Consider the following 17,406-nt stretch of genomic DNA (forward strand, 5'->3'; position numbering starts at 1 on the left):
CTGGCAGCAAGCTCTACTGCCCTGCTCTGTCCACCCCCCAATCGCCTCCCCCTGACATTTTGTTTTGAAATCATCAGCAGGTAAGTTGAAAAAAGACTATATTAAATACCACCCCCCCACACACACCTTTCCCTAGATTCTGCAACTGTTAACATTTTTCCGTATTTGCTTTCTATTTCTCTTCCCCTTTCTCTGTATATTTTACATAATTTTATTTTGCTGAACAATTTGCAAGCAACTTGCTGACATCTTGGTGCTTCGCTTTTGAGTATCTCAGCATCTCTGAATAAGGATGTTCTGCGGCAAAACCACAATACCATTTTTGACAACCATACCAGCATCCCCTACACCATTTGTATTCAACTCTCTACAAGTGTCCCCCAAATGTCTTTTAAACTTGGATTTTTTTTCTGCTATTGGGAATCCGGCCGAGGTTCCTGTATGATATCTGGTTATGTCCCTTTCATCTCTCAGGACCCAGAACGGTCGGCCACCTTTCCATCGTTGCTGTTTCTCTTGGTTTGTTTTCCAGACACTGGCTCCTTTGAAGAGTCTTTGCCACTTGGCTCGGAGGTTGTCACCCAGGCAGGATTAATCTGCTGATTGACTCGTGGCTGCTGTCCGGCCTAGTGTGTCGGGCACGAGCACTATGGACGTGTGGTGTGTACGCCCCTGGTAACCAACCCATCAGAGGGCAGATAACGTCAGGCTGTGCCTTCTTGGTGACGCTGAGCCATGTTCTCCGTTTCCTCCTTGGTGATTAGGAAGTAGCCCATGCGGATGCTGCAGTAGCTCAGTTGGCTGAGTGTCTGCCTTCGGCTCATATCATGATCCTGGAGGCCTGGAATCGAGTCCCTCAGGGAGCCTGCTTCTCCCTCTGCCTGTGTCTCTGCCTCTCTCTCTTTCTGTATTTCTCATGAATAAGTTAATAAAATCTTTAAAAAAAAATGTGTTCGAAGTGGACACTCTCATTATCCCTTTTGGTGTTCATGTGGTCCCACAGCGAGCCATGGAGGTCTTTCAGGTAAGCTCCCGCATCCCTTGGCACCTTGCAGGATACTCTGCAGAGGACTCACGCTGTATGTTTTTAGCCCCAGACCCAGAAATAACCATGTCTTCAAGGAGTCCTGGCTCCCTTAGTGGGGAACGACGGCTAGAAAAGAAGAGCACACAGTGTGATGTGTGTTCACTGCTACAGGAATGTTTTTGCTTCTGGATCTGTCAGTGAACAGAAACTGGAAACTCATTTTTAAAACAATCATGAGTTCAAACTGATCTTTCCACCTCAAATTTAACATCGTAGGGTTTTTCTTTAACTGCTTTTACTTATTACTAGTGTTCTTTTTCTCTTACAGTAAAATATGTATTTCCTTAATACTATATTATGCATAAAAGAGTTTCAGAATTACAAGACCAATAGTATTACTAATAGTACATCTACTAAGTAAAACATAAGTTTTTTGGTTTTTTTTTTCAGTTGATTTTGTTCTTAGAACAGATCCTATTAGGCGTGTACAGTCCGAGTACTCGAGTTCATTCCCTGCTCTGTGTGGTTATCAGTCGGCTATATAATCCATTTGTTTTGTTCCTGTTTGCACTCTGTGGTGGGATTTACCTTATCCCATCCTTGCAAAATTTTGTTTTTTTTGCACACACGAAACATTTATATGGTTCAAAATTAAAATGATATAGAAAAGTATACAAGTGAAGTCTCACCACCTTCCCATTCCCTCCACGTTGTTTCCTCTCCCCAACATGGTTAATCCTTTTCATAGGACGCCTGGGTGGCCCAGCGGTTGAGCACCTGCCTTTGGCCCAGGGTGTGATCCTTGAGTCCCCGGATTGAGTCCCACATCGGGCTCCCTGCATGGAGCCTGCTTCTCCCTCTGCCTGTGGCTCTGCCTCTCTCTCTGTGTCTCTCATGAATAAATAAATAAAATCTTAAGAAAAATATCCTTTTCATTAGTATCTGTTTTAACTTCTTGTGTTTCTTTTCATGAAAATAATGCATGCATTCTCATTTCCTCTCTCTCTCTCTTCTTCTTTTTTTAAAAAAGATTTTATTTCTTCATGAGAGACACAGAGAGAGGCAGAGATATAGGCAGATGGAGAGGCAGGCTCCTCGAAGGAAGCCCAATGCAGGACTCGATCCCAGATCCAGGATCACACCCTGAGCTGAAGGCAGATGCTCAACTGCTGAGCACCCAGGCTTCCCTCATTGTCCCCTCTTGCTTATACAATGAGAGTAGAGTTTTTCATATCACCCTGAACTTTGCTACCCATTTAAATTAGACCTCCAGTTCTCACTTTCATTTCCTCCTGTTTGAGAACACTCTGACCACATGGAATCCATTCAGTGTTGGCTTTTGTTGGCACCAGCTATGGTGCTGAGTATTAGGGAAGCCCCGTGACACCTTTGATGCCAGGGCATTGGGAAGACCCAGGTCCTCCCGGGGCTTGCATGACCCCCAGACTCTGAGAGTGATGAGAAAGCAGTAGGATGAAAACCCAAAGTAGGGTGAAGGTCGTGCAGCAGGCTGAGCTCTCTGGTCCTGGACTCCAGTCCTCGGGCATCTCTTGGGATGTGGGTGGCTTTGGAGATGGGGTGCTGATCCTGGAGGATTAAGAAATATCACAAGGAGATGGGGCACCTGGGTGGCCCCATCTGTTAAGCATCTGCCTTTGGCTCAGGTCATGATCCCAGGGTTCTGGAATCGAGCCCTGCATCGGGCTCTCTGCTCAGCGGGGCATCAGGGAGCCTGATGTGTCTCTGTGTGTCTCTCGTGAATGAATAAATAAAACCCCCCCTTTTTTTTAAAGAAAGAAAGGAAGAAGTTCGTGGGATCCTCATATGGCCCTGGCATCAACTGAATATCCTGCTCATCGGTTAGTTTTAACCATCAGCTAAAACTATCTCCCTCTCCCTCTGCCCCTCTGCCCATTTGTGTGCTCTCTCTCTCTCTCTCTCCCTGTCAAATAAAGCAAATCTTCTTTTTTAAAAAAGCAATATTGCAAGGAGAGAAGCAGTTTCTGTGACAAGCACTTGCCTCAGTCAAAACACACACTTTAAAAAATTGAGATAAAATTCACATTACAGAAAACTCAACACTAAGCATTTTAAAGTGTATATTTAGTGGCTTTCAACACATTCACGATGCTGTATAACCACATTTTCACCACCCTAGAAGGAAACCTCATACCCATTAAGCAGTCACCCACCCCCACTTCCCCTTCCCCCAGTCCCTGGCCATCACCAAGCTGCTTTATGTCTTTATGGATTTCTAGACATTTCATATAAATGGAATCATACGTACGTGCCCTTGATGCCTGGCTTCCATCACTTGCCTTAATGTTTTCAAGGTTCACCTGTGTTGCAAATGCCTGGGGACTTCATTCCTTCCCGTGACCAGATAGCTCACGGCGGGCACAGCTGCGCTGCAGCCCGTTTAACCATTTCCCGGCTGGTTGCACAGCTGGGCTGCTTCCACTTCGGGCTGCCGCGGACAGTGTTGCTATGAGCCTTCTTACAGAAATCTTATACCCATCCGAGCTCCTGTTTTCTATTCTCTTGGGCGCGCACCTAGGAGTGGGGCCGGCTGGGCCACAGGGTGCCTCTACGATTAACCCTTTGAGGGGCCCCCAGACTGTTTCCAGGGTTCTTGCCAGCGATGTGTGAGGGTTCCGATTCCTCCACGTCCTTGCCGACACTCCTTATTTTCTGTGTCTTTGATCCTAGCCATCCTGGTGGTTGTGAAGTGACCAAAGCCCATGCTTTGGTCACGAGCTTGCGATGGACCTTGTATGCTCTCGTGTCGCCCTTCGGTTTCGTGAGGCTAGCTAGTGCTTCCATTTCCCTGGAAGATTTGTCTTTGTTGTCTTTTAAGTTGGTGATCCCCGGGATTCATGGCTCTAGGAGAGGAATCCTGGTATCTATGAAGCATGATGTTGGCTGAGTTTGCAGGAAACCTCAAATGGAAACTTTCCTGCATATAGTCCCACACAGGAGTACAGAAACACAGAGGTGACATTATGAACTTGGGGGGAAGGGTGTGAAATTCTTAATGAGACAGGTGACCTTTAGGACGGTTTTCAATCTACAACCATCTGTGTGATTAAGATAACCTGGCCCAGGCCTGAGGGGTCCAGGCATCCTGACAAAACCACATGAAAAGGAAGAGTAGCACTTCGCAGGACCAGCGTTGGCCCCCCACCAGGGGAGCTTTTTCCCCCACCAGGGGAGCCAGACACCTTACTGCCCTGCCTGGGGCCTTTAGCGGCAAGGAGACTGGGCCCTGGGGACTGGGGAACCCAGTGAGTCAGAGGCCAAGACCAGGGAGGGTGAGAATTACCACTTCCTGCATTTGAAAAAACAGTCAGAGGAATGTCTGTTCCCACTGTACCCAAGAATCAAATTGGATTCTTTCTACAAGCCTAAGCCCCAAGCCTCCCACAAACTCCTGTAAACCCAAGGAGTTTTTTTTTTTTTTAAAGATTTTTTATTTATTCATGAGAGACATAGAGAGAGAGAGGCAGAGACACAGGCAGAGGAAGAAGCAGGCTCCCTGCAGGCAGCCCGATGTGGGACTCGATCCCAGAACTCCAGGATCACACCCTGAGTCGAAGGCAGATGCTCAACTACTGAGCCACCCAGGCGTCCCTAAACCCAAGGAGTTTAAAGAAGGGAGGCCCAGCTAGTCTTCCTTATGGCTATTAATGATTTTAATCATGGCTATTTTCAGGGGTTGGCAGCCAAGCCAGATGTTAATTATGTTCATTCAATAATTAAGGTCTTTATCTCGTGTAATCCTCATGCCAAATAAAGCGAGGTGTGAAAAGTGGGGGAATCCCATTTGGTGGATCAGGTAAGCCTGGACAGATGAGGGGATCATTTGTGGGGGAGCTGCTTTAAAGGATGGATGCAACTGAGATAGCATGGAGGGGAGGAAGGAAAGGTGTGTCCCACATACGTGTACTGACCAAAGGTGAGAGTCCCAAAGTAGAAGGGACTTGTAGGCTAGAACCACAAATCGTAAATATATCTGAAAATTACTGTGGCAATTTTGTTTTAAAAGGTTAATGGCCACGGGTGCCTGGGTGGCTCAGTTGGTTAAGCATCTGCCTCTTGCTTTCAGGTCAGGTCATTATCCAGTGGAGCATGAGTGGGGCTCCATGCTTAGTGCTCCTCTGCTTGAGGATTTCTCTCCCTTCCCTCTGCCCTCCCTCTGCTTGCACACACGCACACGCACACACACACACACACACTCTCTCTCTCTCTCTCTCTCTCTCAAAAAAAAAAAATCTTTAAAAATAAAAGTTTCATGGCCAAATTTTAAAAGTTTGAGGTTATGAAACACGAATAATCATTTCTTGGCATTGTTAATTGTGAGAGCCCTAGTTACCCTACAGAACATTTGCCAGACTCAAAAGACACTCTCTTTCAACTGAGATGGGTAGATATGTTTCAGCTGAGGTTGGAGCAGGATATGTCGGGAACCTGGGCTTCCCAGGACAGGTCAGGTCGCCCCTGCGGGTCCAGGTCTAGTTGTTAAAAGCCTCTACTACCACAATTCAAAGTGTCCCAGTTTGGACAATAATTTACCAGGCTGCCCTGGTTACTCTCTTTATTGTGAATTGTTACTATTTTAAAAATTGTGATAGAATATACATAACAAAATTTACCGTTTTAGCCATTTTTAAGAGGATAGTTTTATGGCATTTAATTCATTTTCAGGGCAGCTCTGGTGGCGCAGCGGTTTAGCGCCGCCTGCGGCCTGGGGTGTGATCCTGGAGACCCGGGATCGAGTCCCACATTGGGCTCCCTGCATGGAGCCTGCTTCTCCCTCTGCCTGTGTGTGTCTCTCTCTGAATAAATAAAACCTTAAAAAAAAAATAAATTCATTTTCATTGTTGTGAACCGTCACTACCATCCATGTCGAAAATTTTTTTTATCTTGCAAAGCTGAAACTCCATACTCCTGAAACATGAACGCCCATTCCTTCTTCCAGCCCAGACCCTGGCAACCATCATTTTCGATCCTGGGTCTGTGAATTTGACCACTCTAGGTACCTCATATAACTGTAACCATACAGTGTTTGTCTTTGTGTGACTCCTTTACTTCACTCAGCATAATATTTTCAAGATTTATATCTGTTGTAGTGTATGTCAGAATTTCCTCTTTTAAAGCTGAATTATATTTCACTGTATATATATATACACTCACTTTGTTTCTCCACTCCTCTATAGATGTTTGTCAACTTTCTTCTACCCTTTGGCTATTATGAATAATGCTGCTATAAACATGGGTATACAAATATCTACTGTGTCTCTGCTTTCAGCTCTTTTCAATTCCAGAAATATAATTGTTGGATCACAAGGAAATTCTATTTTCTTTAAAGATTTTATTTATTTATTCATTAGAGACAGAGAGAGAGGCAGAGACACAGGCAGAGAAGCGGGCTCCTCGCAGAGAGCCCAATGCAGGACTCAATCCCAGGACCCCAGGATCACTCCCTGAGCCAAAGGCAGACGCTCAACTGCCTAAGCCACCCAGGTGTCCCTGGAAATTCTATTTTTAACTCTTTGAGGAATTACCATACTGTTTCCAATAGTGGTGGCACCATGTTACATTCCACCAGTAGTACACAAGGAGTTCCAATTTCTCTGCATCCTCACCAACACTTGTTATTTCTCATTAATTAATTAATTAATCAATCAATCTATAATAGCTATTCTAATGGTTTCTCACTGTGATTTTTTCCCTCTTTTTAAAAAGTTTTGGGCAGCCCGGGTGGCTCAGCGGTTTGGCACCGCCTTCAACTCAGGGCGTGATCCTGGAGACCCAGGATCGAGTCCCACATCAGGCTCCCTGTATGGAGCCTGCTTCTCCCTCTGCCTGTGTCTCTGCCTTTCTCTCTGTGTCTCTCATGAATAAATAAATAAAATCTTTTTTAAAAAAAGTTTAAAAATTTTAATTCTAGTATAGTTAACATGCAGTGTTATATTAGTTTCAGGTGTACAATATAGTGATTCAACAAATCTGTACATTACTCTGCTCATCATGGTAAGTGTTCTCTTAATCCCCTTCACCTATTTCATCCTTCCCCCCATCCACCAGCCCTCCAGTAGTCATTTGTTTGTTCTCTATAGTTGAGAGTCTGTTTCTTGGTTTCTTTCTCTCTTTCTCTCTCTTTTTCCTTTGCTCATTTGTTTGTTTCTTAAATTCCACATATAAGTGAAATCATATGGCATTTGTCTTTCTCTGACTTATTTCACTAAGCACAATACACTAGCTCTGTCCATGTTGTTGCAAAAGGCGAGATCTCATTCTTCTTCTTCTTCTTTTTAAGATTTTATTTATTTATTCATGAGCAACAGAGAGAGAGAGAGAGAGAGAGAGGCAGAGGGAGAAGCAGGCTCCATGCAGGGGGCCTGACGTGGGACTCGATCCCAGGTCCCCAGGATCACACCCTGGGCTGCAGGCAGCGCTAAACCGCAGCGCCACCGGGGCTGCCCTCATTCTTCTTTTGTGGCTGGATAATATTCCGTTGTGATACATACCACATCTTTTCTATCCATTCATCTATCTATGGATACTTGGGCTGCTGCCATAATTTGCCTATTGTAAATAATGCTGCAATAAACATAGGGATGCATATATCCTTTGGAATTAGTGTTTTTGTCTTCTTTGGGTAAATACCCAGTAGTGCGATTACTGGATCATAGGGTAGTTCCAGTTTTAATTTTTGTAGGAAACGCTATACTATTTTCCACAGTGGCTGTACCAGTTTGCATTCCCACCAATAATGCAAGAGAGTTCCTTTTGCTCCACATCCTTAGCAACATTTGTTTTTTGTGTTTTTGATTTTAGCCATTCTGACAGGCATGAAGTAATATCTCACTGTAGCTTTGATTTGTATTTCCTTGATGATGAGTGATGTTGAGCATCTTTTCATGTCTACTAGGCATCTGTATGTCTTCTTTGGACTCTGTGTTTGTTTAAGATTTTATTTTTAAGCAATCTCTACATGCAACATGGGGCTTTAACTCACAACCCTGAGATCAAGAGTTACGTGCTCCGCCTACTGAGCCACCAGGTGCCCCTGAGCTCACTGTGATTTTGATTGCATTTTCTTAGTGATGAGTGATATAGAACATCTTTCCATGGGCTTAGTGGCCATTTGTGTATCTTTTTCTGAGAAATATCTATGCAAGTTGTTTGCCCATTTTTGAATTGTTGTTTATTTTTTTGTTTTTGAGTTTTAGGAAGTCTGTATATATTCTGAGTATCAATCCCTTATCAAATATGTCATGGATTTTATTTTACATGGCTTTGGAACTTTTCAAACTTCCAAAATTTTGAGATATAAAGAATCCCCAAACTAGGCTCTTATTTGAACGACTCATAGTGTAGATGTATAATTGAATTATATGACTAAAAATTGGATAGCCCACCTTCATAGTTATTTAGTTTAATGTTACAAATGCAAGTACATTAAACAATTTTATGAAGATTAGAATTGTGATAAAATCTAATCTCTGCTATTCTGCTTAATATTCTCATTTAAATCCACATTATGTGCTGCACTATAAAGGATAAGTTGTTTATTTTATTTAAAATTTTTATTTAAAAAAATAAAATTTTTATTTTTATTTATTATTTTATTTTTTTTAAAGGCACAATGGCCCTTGGTGAAATCTTTCCTTTTTTTTTTTTTTTCCTAAGATTTTATTTATTTGGGATGCCTGAGTGGCTCAGTAGTTGAGTATCTGCCTTTGGCTCCAGGGGGATCCTGGAGTGTCGGGAATCAAGTTCTGCATGAGGCTCCCTGCAGAGAGCCTGTCTCTCCCTCTGCCTGTGTCTCTGCCTCTCTTTCTCTCTTTCAGGAATAAATAAAATCTTTTAAAAAAAATCTATTTGTCTCCTGATCAGTAGTGACTGCCTTTCTTTCTTTTTTTGATATTAGTAATTTGTGTCTTCTCTCTTTGGTTAGCTTGACTAGAGGTTTATCAATTTTATTGCCTTTTTTTTTTCTTGAGAACAGGTTTTTGGTTTTATTAATTTTCTCTATAAATTTCCTGTTTTCAATTTTATTGACTTCTACTTCATTTTTTTTTTTTTTTTTGCCATTGTTTTCTTCCTCTTGTTTTGGGTTTCTATTACTCTTCTTTCTCTGGTTTGAGGTCTAGGTAGAAGTTTAGATAATTAATTTTAGGTCTTTCTCTGTTTCTAGTATATGTATTCAATGCTATAAATTTTTCTCTATGTATTGCTTTTGCTGCATCCCACAAATTTTGATGTTTTTGTTTCATTTTCATTTATGATAGTTTAAAAATAATTTTTTGAGACTTCTCTGATTCATATGTCACTTAAAAATGTGTTGTTTTGGATACCTGAGTGGCTCAGTGGTTGAGCATCTGCCTTTGGCTCAGGTCGTAATCCTGGGGTCCTGGGTTTGAGTCCCACATCGGGCTCCCTGCTTTTCCCTCTGTCTATGTCTCTGCCTCTCTCTGTGTCTCTCATGAATAAGTCAATAAAATCTTAAAAAATTTAAAAAAATGTGTTATTTAATCTCCAAATATTTTGGGATTTTGTAGCTATCTTTCTGTTACTGATTACTAGTATTTCATTGTGATCTGAGAACATAATTTATATGATTTCTATTCCTTTAAACTTGTTTAAGTCTGTTTTACAGCCCAAAATGTGGTCTCTTTGGTGACTGTCCCATGTGAGCTTGAGGAGAATATGTATCATGCTGTGGTTGGGTGAAGTCTTCTGTAAATGCCGATGAGATCCAGTTGATTGATGGAGCTATTCAGTTCAACAGTATCTTTATTGTTTTTCTTTCTGTGTGTATCCCTGTGTGCTCTCTTCTTATGAAGACATCAATCATTAGATTTAGGGGCTACCCTAATCAGGCATGACCTCATGTTAACGTAACTACTTACATCTGCAAAAGATCCTATTTCCAACTAATGTCTCATTCTGTGATTCCAGGTGAACATGCCTTTTTTGGGGGACATCATTCTACCTACTACACTTCCTACCACATCAACAGACTCCAGTGTAATAAAAGTGGATTATGACTGACAGACCTACAAGACACAGATTATTTAAGATAGAGTTATTAGGGAAACCCAAAACAACAGAAGAGAAAAAAAATAAAAAAAATAAAACCAGGCCTCTAGAGTACACTGAAGACTGTGGCACCAACAACTACAGCAAATGTTCAACACAGCCTCGATCCTCACCAGATTATCAGAGAACCTCACACTAAAGCCTGATTTGCTCACGTCCTATTTTCACATGCATCACACCCAACCTTCAACCAAAAATGACAAGCCATGCTATAGGCAACTACGTAGTCTGAAGAGACAAAGCAAGCATCAGAACCAGACCCAGGTAGGACAACGATTTTGGGGCTGTCAGGGAGTTTAAAATGACTATGATTGATGTGTCAAGGGAGGGGTTGACAGCCTGCAAGAACAGATGGGTAGTGAAAGCAGAGACTAGAAGGCTGGAGGAGTTGGAGTTGTCTCCTCGTCCTGCCCCCAGGGCAGATAAGGCTCTGGTAAAGCAGATTCTCTGGATTCACCCCTTTATTAAAGAGAACAAAATGCTCTGGCCTTTCAAAATGGTTACATTGTCCCTGAGCGTGTTTAAAAATGGTTACTTTTCCCTCTCCTTGCTTGACGCCTGGGGATTTTTCCGGAACCTTCACAGTGAGAGGCTGGTGGGGCTCCTGGAAGTAAATCCCAGGGAAGTGTGGGACTCCAGGGGCTTTAACTGTCAGCTTAGGGAGAGTCATCAGATTGTATGGGATTGCTGGCTCCGATGGCTGCTTCCATTCCTGGTAAGTCGCAGGTTTTTTCTGTATTGCCCCCTCCCCCCCCCCCCCCCAATCCCAGATTTCAACCTGGTGGTTTGGCCTATGACCTCAGTTTTCAGTTTGCTCAGGTTTTTCTCTCGGGAGGATGGAAGTAACTGACTTCCAAGCTCTTTACATCTAAGACTTGTCTTGTGGTGGCTTTTTGTTATTCAGAATGATATAGTTTTGTATTATGATTCTGTCTTCCTCCTAAGTCTTTTTTCCTCCTTAAAGGCATTTCGCTCCCCCTCCTCACTCCTCCCCCCGCCCCTGCACCTGCTGAAGACTATAGGGAAACAGACATGGAGTAACAAAAATAAGAAACACGAGAAAGCTATAAGGGCCAGAATCTTACAAACGCTCTTAAGAGTGATGACTTTCTGGCCTGTGATTCTGACTTTCCTTCTAGAAGTTTGTTGAAGCCTCAATAACTTCTGTATCCGACCTTTGGGGACGATGGCCGCTCCTGCCATTCAGCTGCCGAGTGTTTCTTATCTTGTCCTCCAAAAAGTGTATCTGCTGTGTTTCCTTGTCTTGCCGTTACTTTGTAAACAGTTCCAGGTCCAAGGCTCAGTCTTCTCCGTCCTTGATGGCTGCTGCAGTCTTGTACAAAGCCAGCCTGAGATTAGGACTCTGGGAAGATGGGCCGTCAGTTGAATTGGATCCTTTGCCCCAGTTGGTGTGGGGTAGAATGAATCACATATGTCACTAAAAGGCCACTTACTAGCACATCAGCCCAGGCATGTATCCACGAGGCCCCGACAGGGACAGATGGCTCCTGGGAAGAGCCTTTCTGAATCTGACAACTGGAAATTTGACCAAACCATCCATGCATGTTCCTTGTAGAAAATTTGGGAAATACAGATAAGTATAAAGAGGAAAATAAAAATGATCCATAATCCCACAGTCCCTATTTTTATTCCTCTGGCCTTTTTGCTGTGTACTGCTAATAACTCAAGGAGGAAGGATGAAGAGTTCTCTAGGAATCAACAAAAACCAAGGACTGCTACTGCCTGAATTGTTATGTATGCCTACAAAAAGGGATAACACAGGGGTTTATTCCTGCTGGGAAGGAATATAGCCTTTTTGGTCAAATGTGTCTGGGTTCCAAATCTGTCCCTTACTAGATGACCGCGGGCAAGTTGCTTCTGTTTCAGTGTCCTCCCCCGCCAGATGAGCCTGCTACCACCTAGCCCCCAGGGTGGTTGGGAATTAATTAAGTGACCCAGTGTGCCTAAAGCACTTTCTACAGTGCTGAGTGCAAAGCATTCAATGAGTGGAACAGTTGGAGGAAAAGAAGCAATGACAGAAGGAACTGGAGACCACGTAGTACATTGTGCTTAATTGTACTTCCAGCAGAGGATTTCCTGCTGTTTTAAATGGGATTTATGACAGAGACCCAGGTTTCAGCTTGTCTTCACAGAGGAATGCCAGCTAATAAATAAAGAAGGAATAATAATAGAATTGGATAATCGCCATTCTGCAGACTCCCATAATAACGGATTCGGTCAACATCATCAGATGCTAAAGCCATTGAGCAAAGCGCTGTCGGATGTGAGATGTTCACACAGTATCAAAGTCTCTTTTGGCAGATTATGTATTAATGACAGGAGAGGCCTGTCAGACCTCACCTTAACGAAATGGTCAAAATCAGATTCAGAAATAGTGAGACAAACTAACATTATGTGCTCCCTGATGTGATCTATTAAGGAGGACACAACATCACCTCCAGTAGCATCTTGTCCAAAATAGTTCATCTGAATTACATCACGAGGAAGCAATTATGCAAACTGAGTTTGGGAGAATAGTCCGTAAAACTCTTAAAGAATGTCAGGGTCGTGAAAAAAGGTGCAGGGACACCTCTACGTGAAAGTACATTAAACAGTGTGTGAACCTTGATTGGATGAAAGTGAATAATTTTTTTGAAAAAGACATAAAGGACATTTAGGATATAATTGGAGAAATTTGAATAAGGACTATCTATTACATAATATTATTGTGTCCCTGCTAAATTTCTTGCCTGTGATGATGCTATTTTGGTTATATATGAGAATTGCCCACCTTCTTTTTGTAGAAGCCTGTGAGGTATCTAGGGGTGAAAGTGATCTTAGGTCTGCAAATTACTTTTGAAGCGTTCAGCAGCAAAAGAAAAAAAAAGGTGTGGGTATACACAGATGTGTATCTAGAAAAAAGCGGTGAAGGATAAACGAGTATTTGTATTTTGACTTTTTTTGCAAATTTGGTATTTTAAAAAAAGTTCATAAGAAAACCCAGCTTCCAGATGAATGCTAGGACAAGACTTCTGACCAGCCTAGGCATTGAGACTCCCTCTTAAAAGAAAATTAGAGTGTCTGGCTTGAAGACACAGGCATCATCTTTTATGGCTGTGTTTCTGGTGTGTCTTCCTTATGGACATCTGGTCTGTAAAAGGTAAGTATAATCATTCTGTACACTTGAATTATATTTGGTTTTGCTTTACAGTTCCCAGAAGATTTCCATTGAGCTAATGTTTACGAGGTCCTTGAGTAGTGATACGACTAATGTGCTGCTGTATTTGGACACTAGGACTGCCTCCAACAGGCTCAAGAAAGTGTGTTGAAAAAAAGCCTATGTTTATGTTGTGATTTCACAATTATGTGGGAAGAACAAGGAGTCTGGGTGAAAGCCACTTTCCTTCCCAAGAACATCCGATCCCCTGTCACATATGCCCATAACCATGACTCAGACCTGTTGTCACATCAGGGAAACATAGAAAGTAGGAAGTTAAGATCTTCTTACTTGGTGATCTGTAAAGAAATAACATAATATTTAGACAACGAACAGCGTAGGTTGGTTTATGTTGTCTTACATAATGTCAATAGTGGACCACGAATTATTCTTTTCTTTGCCACTCAAAGCGGTTGGAGATTATCATTTCACAGGAAGGATGAATGAGATGAATTCCAGCTCTTGGTGACAGAGATACTGTTACGCAGTAAATGGATAAGGATAGTGGGGGGAGTTCAAATGATGAATCCGTCCCTAGCTGTAGCTGGTGCATCAAGGGATGGCACGTTAGTTTCTTTTCGCCTGCCAGTTCCAGCTGTTCGATGAGGACTGGTTCTGGAGGACTATATTAAGATGGATTCTTGACGCAGGGAGCAGAGTGCAGTAGCTGATTAGTGATGTCTGTGTTGCGGTTTTTGAAAGACTGTCTTGGCTTGCATGTCATGTTGCCATCTTTGAACTCCCAACACAAACCAAACTGAACACTTGAAAAACACTAAAGTCTTCAAAAAGGCATTCATTAATGATTATAACAATAACTAATATTAGTGAAGCACTTACAATGGGCCAGGCAGTAACCTGAATGGTTTGTGTTGACTTAATTGATCCTCATGACGATTGGTGAGGTAAATGCCATTATTAATCTACTCATGTTACGAACAAGGCCTGAAGCCAGCTTCCTCAGGTCTTTGCTTACCTTCTCAGGAAGTCTTTTCTGGCTATTGTATTTCAAATTTCAATCCCCATCACTCTTCTCCGCTTTGTCTTCTTGGCACCTGTCAATGGCCTGACCTTGTACGTATGTTAGTTTTCAGTTATTATCTGTCTCCTCTCACTGGAGCATGTAGGCTCCTAGAAGGCTGAAATTTTTGTTTGGTTACTGCTCTCTTTCTCTCTCTCTCTCTCTCTCTTTTTTTTAAAAAGATTTTATTTATTTATTCATGATAGTCATAGAGAGAGAGAGAGAGAGAGGCAGAGACACAGGCAGAGGGAGAAGCAGGTTCCATGCCAGGAGCCTGACTTGAGACTCGATCCTGGGACTCCAGGACCGCACCCTGGGCCAAAGGCAGGCGCCAAACCGCTGAGCCACCCAGGGATCCCTTACTGCTCTAACTCTAACAACTTTTTTAAGTCCCCGCTTGGCACTTAATTGTGCTCAAAAAATAGCGGTGAAATGAAGGAAGGAGCTTAAAGTAGTTAAATACCTTCCCTCAAAGGTTATACAGCCACTTAGTGGGGAAACGTGAGTGGGTAAGGGGAATCTCAGGTTGGCTTTCTGTTGGGATGTTGAAAATGATGCCAAACATGACAGAGACCCAGAAACTACAGAGACTCTGAGGTTTGCAAATTTTGGGAGGAAAATAGAGAGGGAGGGACTGGTCTGCAAGCCAAAGAGGCTTGCTTCTAAACTGACAAAGCAGGAGCAGCTTGTTTATGAGGTGCTAGATTGCCCTCACTGTGGGGCTTCTACTGAAGAGAGGGGAGGCTGGTATTCTCAGCCTGCTGGGATGGAGACAAAGGTCGCTTCTGTGGGTGGTGGGTGGTGGGGCCCCTAGAGCTGTGTGGTTGCCTAGGCTGTTCACAGTCACACCCCTGTCTCTGAAGATTTTTTTTTTTGTCTCAAGAACAAATAAATTGGGGGATGTTGACAGTGTACAGAAACTACTGTACAGAAACTAGGTTTCTGCCACTCGCATGGAAAGAATGGAAATAAGTCTGTTGTCTGAAAGCTAAAATCCACAGATAATGGTCTATGAGAGCACTAAGCCAAGTCCCCTTCAGGAGACAGAATGGCTCCTGGGCCAGAACAAGGGCTTGGTTGTCATTGTCAGAATACTGCAAAAGGACTGTCAGGGATGTGCCACTGGCAGCTTCATCTACACACTCTGCAGGGGGCGGGCTTGGGGCGGTACCAGGTCCAAGAGTGTGCACAGTGGACCTGGTGCTAGGGGCAACTATTATGATCATGATTGTCGGGCTGTGTGGCAATGGCTGTGAAATACTCAAGTCAGAGAACTTGCTCAGAAGCCTTTTGGTTATGAGTTTGCTTCCTGGGGATCTTGGCTCAAACGAGACAAGGGCTGGTCATCAGAAGCCCTCAGGCCTGCAGCCTTGGGAGCCCTGGTTCTCAGAATGGGCTTGACTAATGTGAGCTCCATGAGGTCCACTCATCAGATCTCTGAGCCTCCAAGACTGAGGACCTGCCTTGGGAATCCTCCGAGAGCAGGTGGCTCTGAGACACCTTGCAGATCGCCAGCCCTCTCTTCTGGTCTTGCGTAGATTCAAACTTACTCATGTTCGTGGGCTTTGATGGGGTCTACAATGGGCATATGTAACCTGGATGTTCCTCATCTCTGTAGCTTCCTGAGTGGTCCTGCCTTTAGTGCCCTCATTACAATCCCAGATACCCAAGCAAGATACATAGAATTCCACCAGGTTCTCTTTCCTGATAGTCTCTGTGAGCTGTGGCAGTTTCCTCTGGCTGCTCTAACAAATGGCCACATATTCAGTGGCTTAAACCACCACAAATTTCTTATCTTACAGCTCTAGGTTAGGAGTTCAACACGGTCTCATTGGGTAGAAATCAAGATGTTAGAAGGGTCACATTCCTTCTGGAAGCTCCAGGGGGAGAACCTATCTCCTTGTCTCTTCCAGCTTCCAGAGGCTGCTATGCCTGTCATCCTCGGCTCATGGCCCCTTCCTCCACCTTCAAAGCCAGCAACAAAGGGTTGGGTCCTTCTCGCATTGTGCCCTTCTGACTTTCTCCCTATCTCCTTCTTTTGCCTTTTTTAAAAAAAGATTTTGTTTATTTATTTGAGAGAGTGCATGAGAGAGAGTGTGTGAGCAGGGGGCAGGGAGAATTAGACTCCATGGTGAGCAGGGAGCCCGACGCTAGAGCTCAATCCTAGGACCCTGGGATCATCCTGAGCCTAAGGTAGACACTTAACTGACTGAGCCACCCAGGCGTCCCTGCCTCTTCTTCTTCTTCTTCTTCTTCTTCTTTTTTTTTTTAAGATTTTATTTATTCATGGGAGACACAGGTAGAGAAGCAGGCTCCATGCCGGGAGCCTGACGTGGGACTTGATCCCGGGACCCCAGGATCATGCCCTGGGCTGAAGGCAGGTGCTAAACCACTGAGCCACCCCAGCCTCTTCTGCTTCTAAGGACTCTTGTGATTATATTGGGCCCACCTGGTTAATACAGGCTACTCTCCCTATTTTTTAGGGCAGCTGATTAGCAACTTGAATTTCATCTGTAACCTTGGTTCCCTTTGCCATGTGACTTAACACCATCACAGGTTCTGGGAATTAGTATGAGGATATCTCTGTGGGGAGGGCGTTATCGTGCCTGCCTCAGAATCCCTGAGGAATATTCCATGATCCACAAAATCTTCCCAGTTGTTGTGGGTCATTTTGGCTGGTGTCTCTCCTTCCTTACCTCTGGCCACCACAGAACTAGCTTCTCTGGGGTGTCCATTTTCCCTGAGATCCTGCAACCCAAGAGTGGGCCCAGGCATCACCCAGATCCCCCAAGGCTCAGTTAAAACAGGTCGAAAAAGTCACTGTAAGTCCACTTAGCCAGGGAAACATGTTGACAAGTGTTAGGGGAGAAGGTGGAACCTGAGGTTGGAGGTGGAACCTGAGGTGTCAGGATGAACCTGGATCACAACCTGGCGGCTTGAGAGAGAGAGAAGGGTCAGGAAAGCAGTGGTGTGAGAGAGGAGCCTGCTGGAAAGATGCTGCAACCCCTGTGGAAGCAGGCCTGAGGCCGTCAG

The sequence above is a fragment of the Vulpes lagopus genome, chromosome 8 (genome assembly GCF_018345385.1).
Source record: "Vulpes lagopus strain Blue_001 chromosome 8, ASM1834538v1, whole genome shotgun sequence".
In the NCBI taxonomy this organism is placed as follows: Eukaryota; Metazoa; Chordata; class Mammalia; order Carnivora; family Canidae; genus Vulpes; species Vulpes lagopus.